Source organism: Gorilla gorilla, chromosome 21, assembly GCF_029281585.2.
Source record: "Gorilla gorilla gorilla isolate KB3781 chromosome 21, NHGRI_mGorGor1-v2.1_pri, whole genome shotgun sequence".
NCBI classification, from domain to species: Eukaryota; Metazoa; Chordata; class Mammalia; order Primates; family Hominidae; genus Gorilla; species Gorilla gorilla.
This window is the reverse complement of record NC_073245.2, coordinates 14,793,135-14,806,301: the sequence shown is the minus strand read 5'-3', so window position 1 is coordinate 14,806,301 and position 13,167 is coordinate 14,793,135. Positions and strand designations below refer to the sequence as shown.

The window sequence follows — 13,167 nt, the reverse complement described above, 5'->3', positions numbered from 1 at the left end:
GGCTGTTTGCAAGGACAGAATGGAGGCAGGGGAATGTCCTAGTGGCCTTTGGTCCCCACCCCTCAGTGTTCCTCCCAATCATTTCCTCTCTTGGTGAATGGCACCACCACCACCTTCCCCTACCCAGTTGTCCAAGCTGGAAACTCAGCCTCACTCTCCTTCCCCTGCCCCCTTGGCAAGTCATGCTCGCTCCCCAGCACCCCTCTGTGCCCCTATACCTTACATTCAGACCAGAGTGTCCCACCAGGCTCCCCGTTGGCTTCCCTGCCTCCAGGGCACCGCTCTTGGACCCACTTTGTGCCCCACACCCAGTGCCATCTTTCTACTTCCACACCCTCCTCAGGGTGAGCCACACTGCAGCTCTCCTCCCTTTTTACACACCAGGCTGCACCCAGCATTTAGGCTTGCCCTTGCTCTCTGCCCCACTTCCATTTCCAGCCGTGCCTCTGAGCCCTGTCTCCTGCCTTCCCTGGCCTCACTCCCGAGGGCCCGCTGTCTACCTTCTTGTGTGTCTTCCCCCAACCCGCCTGGCACACACCAGCTCATCCTCCAGGCCCAGCTTGTCCTGCCCTCCCGACTCTGTGGAGCCCTTCATTGTCCTCTGAATTCCCACCTTGTTTTCATCCTTCCAGTGTGGCCCTTATTCCAGTTTGTCCTTTTTGTTTCTATGTCTTTTTCCCACGGTGCTTCCTCCTTGATGCCAGGGCTTTGGCTTGTTCACTTTGCATTTCCAGCCACCAGCTTAAATGGACATGGAGCTGGCACAGGAAGGAAGAGAAACATCCTTATCTACCTTCCTACCTCCTCCTGCAAGCTTGCCTTTTCCTCTCCTTTCCTGCTCTTCTCCCCTCTTCGCAGTGCAGCCTCTTACTTTACCCCAGGGCACTGCTCAGGAAGTGGAGCCTGCTCTGGCAGGACTGTCCCAAGTTCACGGCCAGCTGTCTCTTGCTCTGTCAGAGACAGGCTGAGTAAGGCCTGGCCCTCCCTGCGGTGGGAGGTGGGTGTGAGCTGAAGTCAGGGACTGCATTCTGATGAGTCAGAATCCTTCGGGACCTCAGGGTTGCCCTAACGCGGCACGGGAACAGGGGAGCCTTGGAGGGCGGTGAGCCATGTGCAGGTGTTCTGGTTGCCAGGGTAGGCCACACCCTGGGAGGGCAGGCCGCAGGTCTGCTGATGGAAAGAAGCTATGTGGACTAAAGGCTTTGGGGCTGGCAAGCTCTTATGGTTCCCAGATCCCAGCCCTTGCTAGTCTGCCCATAACCACCAAGCTGGGCTGAAGGGAGGAGGGTCTCCTCAAACCCCCCAGGGGGCAGGGCAGGGATATCACTGACCGACTAGGGGAAGGAGATGTGGTCTGGGCCTTCCAAGAAGGCCTCAACCTGACTAGCACCCTCTTTCATTCTTTGGGTACAGTGTTCAGGGCTCTGTGCTTCAAGTCCAGAGTGCATGGCAGAGCTTTTTTTGGCTCACTCAGGATCCTTACCTTGCCCATGGAGCACTGGTTCTCTGGGGAGATGTTCTTTTTCTAAACAGCTGACTTATCCGTGGATTTGTAGGCATAATCCCTCTGTGAATTTGGTCAGTGTCTCTAGCTGAGCATTATTGGTTGACCTGAATAGGGGATGAAAGCTGTGTTTATTGCAGTGAAGTGTGTACCGTGTGCAGCTCTGCCCCAGCTCATGCCAAGGAGGCCAGGCCTGGCCAGCAGCTGAGCCTGATGGGCATAGTTGCTAATGGGACACAGAAGGGAGGGACTGGGGGAACTTGGGGTAAATACTTTTGGTCGCAGAGGGCATCATCTTGCCCACTGTTGGGGCACAAGACCTAAACAGAACTACCCGGGTCAGCGTGGTTCACCTCCCTGCTGGTCTGGGAAGCAGTTTGAGCGGAGTAAGAACAGGAGAGGGATTTGACACCCTACTGGGATGGCTCAGGGACCCAAAATGCAGAGCTGTGGCCTGGAGGAGGGTGCGTGTCTGTGCGCCCCATGCCCACAAGGCTGAGTGAAAGCAGCCTTTCTTGCTGTGTTTGTGAGGAGTCAGAGTGAGTCCCCCATGACCTTTGGCTGTGCAAGGAATGGCAGCCCCACCCCTGCTTCCATCCTCTCCACAGTGTGGCCATTTGCTTAGTCGTAAATCAGGTGGTGCTGACTCTAATCACATCAGCAACCGTGCGCTGCTGGGCAGGTGCAGGTGTGCTGGGGACTTTGGTGGGGTGTTGGGCTTGTGATAGGGGTTTTCTGTGGTTGTCGGGGTGTGGGTGGTGCCCGTTCTCTTAACCTGGGCAAAGACAAAGAGTACTGGCTCAGCCCTGCAGATATTCAGTGACTGGTCTATGTAGCAGGTGCGGGGCCTGGCCACTGTGGGGAGCAATGGTGACATCGAAGCACATGGCTTGCAGCACGAAGGGCAGCGCCATCAGGGAGACACAGTGCATCCTCCAGGGGACTTGGTGGGAGCCCTGGAGGAGGTGGTGTTTGAGACAGGCCCTGCAGGCTCCAAGGGCTCTGCCCAGGAGGGCTGAGGGAGCAGCTTCCATCCCAGCAGGGGCAGGAGCAAAGGCAGGAAGTCACAGCCTGGCATGATCCCCCTGCCCAAGCACACAGAGGCCAGAGCTTGGGACTTATCAACAGGCACAGGGAGCATTCAATGGCTTTGTTAGCAGGGGACGCGCCCCCTGGGGCTGTGCCTTGAAGGACGTTACTTGGTTACTTAGTATAGGGGGTGAGGACCATCCCAGGGGATCAGTGACATCCATGAGAAAGGTGATGGGGGCCTAGGCAAGTCTCAGGGGTGTGGGATAGGAAGGTGACTGTGCTGGGACTGAACTCATTCCCCAGTCTCACTCTTACTCGTCCTGGGGGTCCCTTCCTGCTTTGAATCCTTAGCTGGAAAGAGAAGCAGCACGGAATGGAATGTGCTTCATGTGTCCTGATTAAAGAATCTTTCCAGCAGAGCGGCTTAGAGAGAGCCTTTGGGATGGGGGAGGGGAGCGCCCCTGCTGGCACCTTGTGGGCAGTCTGGGCCTCCCAGGCTGAGGGGGGGGCTCTTGCTGTGAATCTGAGCCCGCAGTGCTGTGTGTTGCCTGCACCCCTTGCTTCCTCTCCGACCAGCAGGTGGGCAGTGAGCAGGGGCTCTGGTGGGGGCTCCTGCTCCGCACGGCCTCAGACCCTGTCTGCAGACCTTCTTCTGTGTGGGTCCTTAGCACACTTGGGGGCCTGCTGTGCAGGGGGCTGCGTGTCTGAGGCAGCGAAGGGGCACTGAGGCAACAAGAGAGGCCGCTGGTTCCCCCCTTGACTGGCCAGTCACCATGGGGGGCACGTTTGCTGCACCCCATGTTTGTGTGTTTCCTCTTCTCTCATCCCCACCACGTCTCTCCACCCTCCATCCCTTCCTGTTGGGATGCAGACTCCTCCACCCTTCCTGTTCCCATCTTGGCGCTAGGCCAGAAGAGGCCAGGCTACCTTGTCAGCCGCACCACCTCTCACAGCCTTGCCTCAGGTTTCCTGTGGGGTTAGTGAGGAAGAGCAGAAATCCCCAAATGGCCAACTCCTCCATGAGCATATGCCCTGTTCCCATCCAGCAGAGCAAGGTTGGCAGCCAGACCTCAGTAGGGTGAGGCCCCCTCTGGTACTTGGACACCCAGATCTCAGGACAGCATCTGTTCTAGGGGTGCTCACCAAGATCAATACTGCCAGAGCTGGATGCATGGCCATTGCAAGTGAAAGTCAGATTTTGGGATACTTTTATGGAATTCTAACCCCTTGGGTATCAAACCTACATTTCTGAGGATAGAGATATGTTTATAGCATGTGGCATTATGACCTTGGACAAGTGACCCCTCCAGCCCCGTTTCCTTTGTGAAAATGAAAGAAGGCTTCTCCCTCAGGTGTCCTGGGAATGATATATTTCGCCTTATTTTAATGAATCTATTGTGTTTTTGTAGATTATTATGTTTCCTAAAATACTTTTTGGGAGTTTTTGCATATGAAAATGTGAACTCATATTTTAGACTTTTAGTTCTGCTAGTTGCTTAGATAGATCCATCATAGGCTGTGAATTATCATTTCTTTTAGACTTCTGTGTTTATTTTCTGCTCAAAAAAGGATGGAATAAATAGCTAGAGCAGTTGGGGTAGAGAGACTGCGAGCAGGGAGCAAGGTGGAGAGGAAAGGCAGATGCAGCCGGGCGTGCAGGCCTGACTCCCAGCAGCACTGCCGGAAGGATGGCAGATGGCCTCTGTGGGCTTTTTTGGGTTGTGTTTTTGCTTTTGGAGAAGCTCACCACTCATTTCCTTAGGCTTAGGGCAGCAGAAGGAAAAGTTTTTCGTGTCCAGCTTTCGTGATTTCTAAGACACAGTGTCAGACTTCTCCAGCTCCGAAGTGGTTCCCCTGTTGTGTTTCGGTTCTGTATCCTGCATTGTGCATTTGACTGCCTCTTGCTGAGTACCCAGTATTTCTGTCACGCTGGATGTTGTGGGTGAAGGGAGCCTGAGGACAAACCATGGCCTGTGCCCTTGAGGGGTGGGCCCTCTATTGTGCAGAAGTGTCTAGATTACAGGAAGGAACAAGGTGCTGTGGTCAAGTCGTCCCCCTCATTTCACATGGGCTCTTGATCTGAGTGGAATGCTATCCTGGAAACCTGTTTCATTCTATAAAAATGATCAGAGTTGATGGGAAACCCATGAAGGTGAAACAGATGTGTGTCTTTGCAGAAGACACAGTGAAACAGATGTGTGTCTTTGCAGAAGAAAGGGAGGGCCTGGGGGAACTTGGGGTAAATACTTTTGGTCACAGAGGGCATCACCTTGCCCACTGTTGTGTCACAAGACCTAAATAGAACTACCCAGGTCAGCAGGCAGCATGGTTCACCTCCCTGCTGGCTTGGGAAGCAGTTTGAGCAGTGTAAGAACAGGAGGCCGATTGTAGATGCCACAGCATGGGGGTACATTTCCCAAGGCTGACTGGCTGAGACCACATGAAGCATGTCTGAGTTGTGCAGGCTGCAGACCCTTCTTCCTTCACTGCACATCTCTCCCCTGGCATGAAAGTTTTCCTTTTCTTCCAGGGGCCGTTGTCTTTTTGCATTGGAGGTTGTGGGCCTTAGCCCCAGTTGTCGAGGACTTTAGGAGGCTTTGGTGCTTTCCAAGCCTTTGCTTAGGGAAAGGCAGCTTCCTCACGGCCCTTCCTCATGGCATTCCCTCTCCCTCTCCCTCTTCCTCCCTACCTTTTCCTCCTCCCTCCTCTCCTTTGACCTTGATCCCCTGAGCTTTGTGTCAAGGAGGTCTTCATTACCGAGTTTTCCCCTGAGCGAGGTTTCAACAGTTCTCATTCTGGTTGGTCTGTGATGTCAATTCCAGCTAACCCTTGTTCCAGGAATTAGTACAAAGCCTTTAAAATCCAGAGAAATCAGGTCAGGGTTTTGAGAGTCCCCTAGCCAGCCTGCAGCCGTCATTCTTTTGTGGCACCTCTGAGCTTCCCAGAGTTCCCACCCCTGACCCTTGGTGTCTCTAGGGCCCTCCAAGACCCTGCTCTGCCGTCACCACACTGACTTTCCCGCAGGCTGGTGGGAGGAGAGTCTTACGGCGTCTGTGGGGCCACCCTCAGCCTTTCACTCCAGGCCCCTCTTAGAAGCATCACTCTGACCTCTCCAGCAAAATGAAAGGTAGGATGCCCCCTCTGAGAGGAGCCCCTCCTGGCCATTCTCAGGCCTGCTGTAGGCACACAGCACATTCATGTGCTAAGAAAAGGTAGGGTTTGGCCAAGAGAATCATTGTAGCTGGTTTAGGAACCTGGCCTCTAACCAGATTGTCTGCCCTAAGGAGAGAGAGTTCCTCTGTCTTCTATCCTGTCAGGTTCCTGGGGCCCGTAATGGAACCTTGTCCATGATATATGCTCACTGAGTACAAGGGGTGGCTCCAGGAGACTTTTAAGTCTTAAATCTGGGGACTTCGAACTCATGATTGTTTATAAAACTTAGAAGCATGGAGGGATGCGGTGATCAGATTGGGGCAAGGGAGAGACCCCACTTCTCTTTCTGTATATGTATGTTGGGGTACAAGTGTAATTTTTTTGATTTTTGAGCCACTTGAAAGTAAAGTTGCAGGCTGAGCAAGGTGGTTCAGGGCTGTAATCCCAGCACTTTGGGAGGCTGAGGCGGGAGGATTGCTTAAGCCCAGGAGTTTGAGACCAGCCTGGACAACATAGTGAGACCTTGTCTCTACAAATAATAAAAATAATTAGCTGGGTGTGGTGGCGTGCACCTGTGGTCCCAGCTACTCGAGAGGCTGAGGTGGGAGGGTCGCTTGAGCCCAGGAGATGAGGCTTCACTGAGCCATGATCACGCCACTGCATTCCAGCCTGGGAGACAGAGCGAGATCCTGTCTAAAAAAAAAAAAAAAAAAAAAAAGTAAAGTTGCAGATAGCATGATGGCTCACCCCTACATACTCTCCTAGCAATGAGAGTGTCTCTTGTGTATCACAGGAGACAATTTGTCACACCTAAGAACATTAACAATCATTCTGTTTCATCGTCTCATATGCAGTTCGTATTTAACTTCCCAGTTGTTCCTAAAATACCTTTCCCCATTATTCCCTCTCTAAACCAGTCTCCTTCGTGTGGTGCATTTGTTTGTTGTGTCTCTCTGCTGTCTCCACCTTTTTCCTCCCCACGTCGTCATCTTTTTTAAAAGATTCCAGACCTGGTGTCTCGTGAGTGTCTGATTTTGTCTTGATTGTGTCCCTGTCATATTGTTTGATTTGTCCCACAATCCCTCTGATTTGTTGTCAACCAGAAGATGGGGCTGGAGGCATGGTTGATTTAAGGTAAACATTGTTGCCAAAATTACTGTGTAGGTGATGTCAGATCCTTTGTATTCTGTCATGTCAAGCAGGCACATAATGGCAGATTATAGGGTTTTGTGCCCAAATAAAAAAATTTTTTACCATCCATTTAACTAAAAAAGAATTTAAAATCGTACATTAATATGGGAGACCAGGCTGGGCACAGTGGCTCATGCCTGTAATCCCAGCACTTTGGGAGGCTGAGGCGGGCGGATCACCTGAGGTCAGGAGTTGGAGATCAGCTTGGCCAACATGGTGAAACCTCATCTCTACTAAAAATACAGAAATTAGCTGGGCATGGTGGTGGGTGCCTATATCCCAGGTACTCGGGAGGCTGAGGCAAGGACAATCCCTTGAACCCGAGAGGCAGAGGTTGCAGTGAGCCGAGATAAGGTAGACCAGTGAGAACGCGGAGGTGACGACCTTGGCTGAGGGTCTCTGCCCTGTCCCCACTGCCAGCTGCACTGAGTCCTTGGATGCAGAGGCGGCTGGACTCCCTTTCCATCATTCAGTAGTCACGTGACTTTGGACAAGCTCTCTCCAAGCCCTGTTTCCTCAATGGTAAACTAACCATAAGATTGTTAGTGAGCAGGACACCATGGCTCATGCCTGCATTCCCAGCACTTTGGGAGGCCAAAGTGGGAGGATCACTTGAGCCCCGAAGTTCAAGACCAGCCTGGGCAACATAAGGAGACCTTGTCTCTACAAAAACATAAAAAAAAATTAGCCAGGTGTGGTGGTGCACACCTGTGGTCCCAGCTACTCGGGAGGCTGAGGTGGGAGAATTGCTTAAGCCCAGGAGGTCAAGGCTACAGTGAGCCGTGATTTGCGCCGCACCACTCCAGCCTGAGTGACAGAGCGATACCCTGTCTCAAAAGAAAGATGGTTAGCGAGCATCAGGTGAGCTGATGCCTGGTACCTGTCCACACTCAGTGGCTGACTCTATTTATCTTAGTTTTCCCCACTGGGAGGGAAGGAGGCAGGTAGTGCAGCGGGTGCACAGCGAGCAAGGGCTGGACAGCCTTGTGGAGCAACGCGGACCTGATGAGTGCGGCAGGGCTTGGGGTTGGCCACACTGCCAGTGTCCCCAGCCAGGGTGGGCCCCACTGACCCTGGAATCTATGGCAGAGGCCATCAGAAAGCTGTAAGGGCATTTGATCCAGCCCCTCCTGAGGCCGGAGACCCTCTTGCCTCAGCTAAGCTTGTTCTCTAAGGCGGGTCTACTCGCTTTTGTTCCTGCAACTCTAGCTTTTCTGGGTGGTCTCCCTTCAGTTACTCCACCCTTCCTCTGTTAGCTGGTATTTGTGATGTTTCAAGGGCCTAGGAGTCTGATTGAGTCCTCTTGTTACATGAAAGTTTAATGAATTTGGTTTTCTACAACCTTTCTTCTTCAACTGTCAGGTCCTTCTTGCCCCAAACATTTCCCCGGGCTCTGAATTGCTCGTCCTCCTCCCCATGGCCTTCTGCTTCCCCCACCTCCCCTCCCCTAACCCCCATTCTTCCTTTTTAGGCAGGTGACTGCCCTGGCAAAAGCAGCTCTACACAGGAGTGAACAGTACTTATCACCAAATAAGGATGGAAGCTCTTTTCCTGTTTTAAATTTGGGGAGTTTTTTCAATATTTGGCATGACTCTGGTGTTTTAAGGAATGTGTTGTCATCTCCCTGCCTCTGCTACCCCCACCCTCCTAAGTCCCCACTCCCTGAAAACACTTGTTAGATTGATAGACATAGGTTTTTAAAATGTCAGCTCTGTTGAGGGGCAATAGATATGCAGCAGAATTCACCCTTAAGCTGTATGGTTAGATGAGCTTATACCCATGTGTACAATCACATCACCATCACCACGAATAGATAGAACAGTGCAGGCTGCTTTCCAACAGTTCAGCAGGTCGATGGATGGATGGATGGATGGATACAGTAAATGATGGAACATGTCATCAATTAAGAAAAAGTTTTCTTTGACACATTATGTCTTTCTTTTTTTTTTGAGATGGAGTCTCGCTCTGTTGCCCAGACTGGAGTGCAGTGGCGTGATCTAGGCTCACTGCAACCTCCACCTTCCGGGTTCAAGAGATTCCTCTGCCTCAGCCTCCCAAGTAGCTGGGATATAGGTACCTGCCACCATGCCTGGCTAGTTTTTGTGTTTTTAGTAGAGATGGGGTGTCTCCATGTTGGCCAGGCTGGTCTCGAACTCATGACCTCAGGTTATCCTCCTGCCTTGGCCTCCCGAAGTACTGGGATTACAGGCATGAGCCACCACGCCTGGCCTTGCTTTTCTTTAAAAGTACTTGGTACACACACTCCTAGTGGTAGATTCAATAAAGAACCTATGGCTCCTCAAAGCCAAACCTGTCACATCTCTTAAGGGTTATTTTTCAAAAATTTTTCCTGCAGTTTAGACTCTTGAGTGTTCATTTGACAATGCAGGGTTTTGTACCAACTTTGGTTGTTGTCTTGGTAGATTAAGGAAGCCGGGCACAGACTATATATGCTCTGTGTTGGTGAATTTTGTTTTTGTTTTATTCATTTTCATTAACAGTTTAGTTCTGGGCAGATACATTTTGTATCTTCGTGGTGTTTCCCATAGGAACCATTGGCTTTTAAAGTTTCTCTGATGGCACCAGAGGAGGACTGCAAGCCGCCCGGCATCTGGAGGCTTATCTGGTTGAATCATGAAAACCCATGCACATTTCACCCCCAACTCTGAGTACTTTTAATCTAATCACCACTCTCTTCCAAATGTGCAGTCAAAACCAACTTGCCAGAAAGACTTAACCTCTTATTTTTAGTTTAATAGAAGTCCTTTCTGAGAATATAAATAGCTCCTTCATTTCATTAAGTATTCATTGGTGCTGAGGATACATGGTGGGTCAAGATGGTGGGTGAAGCCAATCCACTTCCTAGTATCGGGGGATGCCCGCCTCAAGGTTGAGATGGGCAGGACAGCTTGTGGGGAGTACACCAGCACAGACAGCAGCAGCCCGAGGAAGGGAGCAGATAGAGGCTGGACACAGGCGGAGATCTGATTCAGGCTGGCTCGTCATGTGAGCGGATGCCAAAGGGAATTAAAAAGCAAAGATGACACACAGAGCCATGCCACAGCCTATTGGGATGTCCTCTCTGGCTTGGTTCCTTCAAGACTGAGAATAGCTTCAGGGTTAAGGTCACCTCTCCCAGTTCTCCTACGGTGGTCCTTTCAGGGCAGGTCCTTCACTCATTTCCCTCTTGCTGCGGGAAGAACGCGGGGCATTTGTCATCTGGTCCCCACTGACCTTCATCATATGAGCTCCCTGTGCTTTCTCCCAAGTGGAGAATCTGCAGTCCTCTGAGGGTTCCTGGGTCCGTCCTGTGGCTCTTGTTTTGCACCTCCCCTCTCTCTGCCCGGAATACCCATAACCCCCACACACGTGGCGAAGCACTTCTCGTTCTTTAAGACTCGCTCAAGCGACTGCACCTGCAGAGTCCCACAGCATTTCACACTGTCACATCACAGCCCCTTATATGTGACCATGATTAGTGTCTTCTTCACGCAGCAGAAACAGAAGGGCTCAGAAAGTGTTTTCCATCGTCGTGTCTGCTTATAATTGTGCTGGTGTCAAGCAGATATCCAAGAATCATTTATCAGGTGACAAAATGATAAATCCCTTAACCTGGCACAGGGGTTGTCAGTCTCAGCCACCTCTAGAAGGCATTGTTGAAAATGCGGATTTGGTGCCACCCACCCCTGAATCTGGCTAATCCGGACGAGATGCAGAAATCTCCACATTTAACCAGCACTCCCAGAGAATCCTGAAGCAGCTTCCTGGTAACTTGGGAGGTGACTTGCAGAAATCTTGACAAAAAGTCCTAAGTTGTAGGGGAACACATTACAGATTCAAAGGAGATCCTGGAATATTTGCTGGAGGAGGTGATATTTTCTCTGTACCTTAAATGACAAATGAAAGGTGAACTCGTATGAAGGAGCTGGTGAGAGATACCAGGCTGGGAGTGGGGTTCAGGTTACCTGGGCACCAAGCTGGACATGGGGGGCCTCTGGCAGGGTTTTGAATAAAGTAAGGACTGTGGGAGTTTGCTTAGGTTCTCCTGCTGTCCTGAGGCTGGAGCCCGACATGGGATCTCGTCATGTCAAAGTTGCTGGTCTGCTCCGGATTTTGTTTTTTAAACTAATGTCTAGTGACCACTATTAACTGTGAGAATTTCTAGCTGCAGAAACCCACTGCCTCTTCACATATTTAAGATATATTTTCCCTGTAGACAGGTCAGAAAAACTTCTTTTGTTAAAGGCCAACAGTAAATAGCCTAGGCTTTGCGTGTCTCTGTTAATGCTGCTGAGCTCCACCGTGATAGCGTGAAAGCAGCCTTAGACCATGAGTAAATAAATGGCTGTCCTTTGTTCCAGTACAACTTTACTTACATAACAGGTAGCACCCCAGGTTTGGCCCACTGGCTGGTTTGGCCGCCCCTGGTGTAAAGAAAAGCACAGTTTAATGTATTTCCTTTCCAGTCTTTAGTACAAAATAAAAGAGCAGGCAGTCTTCTCGGCCTGGGGAGACCCACCTGGGTGCCTGAGGTTTACCTGGTCCCATGAGTACGACAGGGGCCGTGCCTTGGGTGCAGAGAGAAGAGCTGAGAATTGACCGTCTTCACACCGGGCAAGCACCTAAAAAAGCCACTCTCATCACCTTCAGCCGTTTTCTTGGAAAATTGGCTTTGTTAATTGTGATCTAGGGAAGCTCTCGTTTGTTTAACGTGTTCATATGCTCTTGTTGCAACTTTCCCTAAGAACGTTTCAGTCAAGCCAGTGACAGAGCCCACACTTAGTGCTGGCGTCTTAACAGCTTGTGTCAGGCGGTGTTGCCTGGCTAGATGTGAACACGTAATGCTGGCATAAGCAGCCCTTTCCAGATCATCTCGGGAGACTTTTTCTATCGTCTTCTATTTCAGGGGAACTCAGGGTCCCAGCAGCTTGCAAATGAGCGAGTATCTTTACAGCAGTGCTCTCGGGACCTTTAGTCCTAGTTAAGCCACCAAATGCTCACCCTGAAAGGTGCCCAGGTTGGATGCCAAGGTCACGTTCAGGCTGAGGTCTGACTGAAGAGTGGAAGCCAGATCCAGTCTTTCCTTTTGCCGTTTCCAGTGGATCACCAACACAGTGTGATGTGTGATGGCCACATTCCTAAGGATAAAATCTCTAAACACAATTCACCATTTGTATTCCACTGCCCTAGGGTGCACTGGCTGAAGTCTGAAACCATGGTAAACCAGATGCCATCTGGACCATTCCATACAGCATCCGTCCCTAATTACACGCTGTCCTTTCAGTACAGTCCCGAAAATTTGTGCTTATGGAATACCTAGAAGTCAAACAGTGTTTTCCCTTTGACGTACATTCCCACTTCAGGTGTCCTTCACTTCCGCTATCCTCTGGGCCCCTCTGGCAGGTAATTATAACTGGATGGTTGTTGAAGGGCATGCCTGTGGGAGTGGCCAACAGCAGTGCATCTGGTTTGTATGGTGTAGCCTGCGTCTGTGCCTTAAAGCCAGCACCCTTCCTACTCTGGATTGATGTCATTGCATGATTAAACAGCCAGGAGAGCATCTGTAACAAGGAAGTCTTGACCTCACTGGCTCAGAATGGTGTGTGCTGGGCTCTGGACTTGCAATGAGACTGCTTGTCCTTTAGCCAGAGCCAGTTTGATTTCTCAGTCCAGTTCCTGTTTCACTGTGGGTAGGACTTGCTGCCAGACAGCTCAAAGGGAAGGATGCTGGGTCCCTGTCTCGCTGGCCAGGCCACTGACTAGGCTCTCTGGGGCATTTCAGGATTTGGATGTGTGAGAGTTCCCAGCCCTGCAAACAGGAGGAGTCAGTTTAATATTTTACCCTCAAAATTATATTAAAAATAGTGATTAAGTTCTCATGCTAACCCATAAAGCCAGTTTAATGTGACTTAGCTGAAATGCTGTACATTTCCATTAAAAAATGGTAGTCTTTTTGAATAGCTAAAGTGTTCATGAAGTCAATATGAAGTATCTAAAATATAATCAAATCATGTCATTTGAGGATCTCTGCATTTAGTTGGAGGATGTGGGCAGCAAATTTAATGGAGATTCTGCAAGTTTTCTGGGCCCTTTAAAATATATTAGAATACCTTTAAGTATTTTTATGATTAAGCAGAATATTTATTTTATCTGCTGTCACGTTGTAACTTACAGCTCTGTAGATCTAGATTACTATTATGATTTATCTGTAATCGGCGATTAGGGCAGTTTTTGATTTACAAAATGAAACAACGGAGGGAAATTTGTTCCTATGATAACCAATAAGA

The 13,167-nt window shown here is 50.3% G+C and overlaps 1 protein-coding gene across 7 annotated transcripts in view; it reads left to right on the top strand.

The window, feature by feature from the left end:
- Window positions 1-13,167, top strand: part of SLC23A2 (solute carrier family 23 member 2) — a 151,153-nt gene that overhangs the window by 103,980 nt on the left and 34,006 nt on the right. The window lies entirely within an intron of this gene.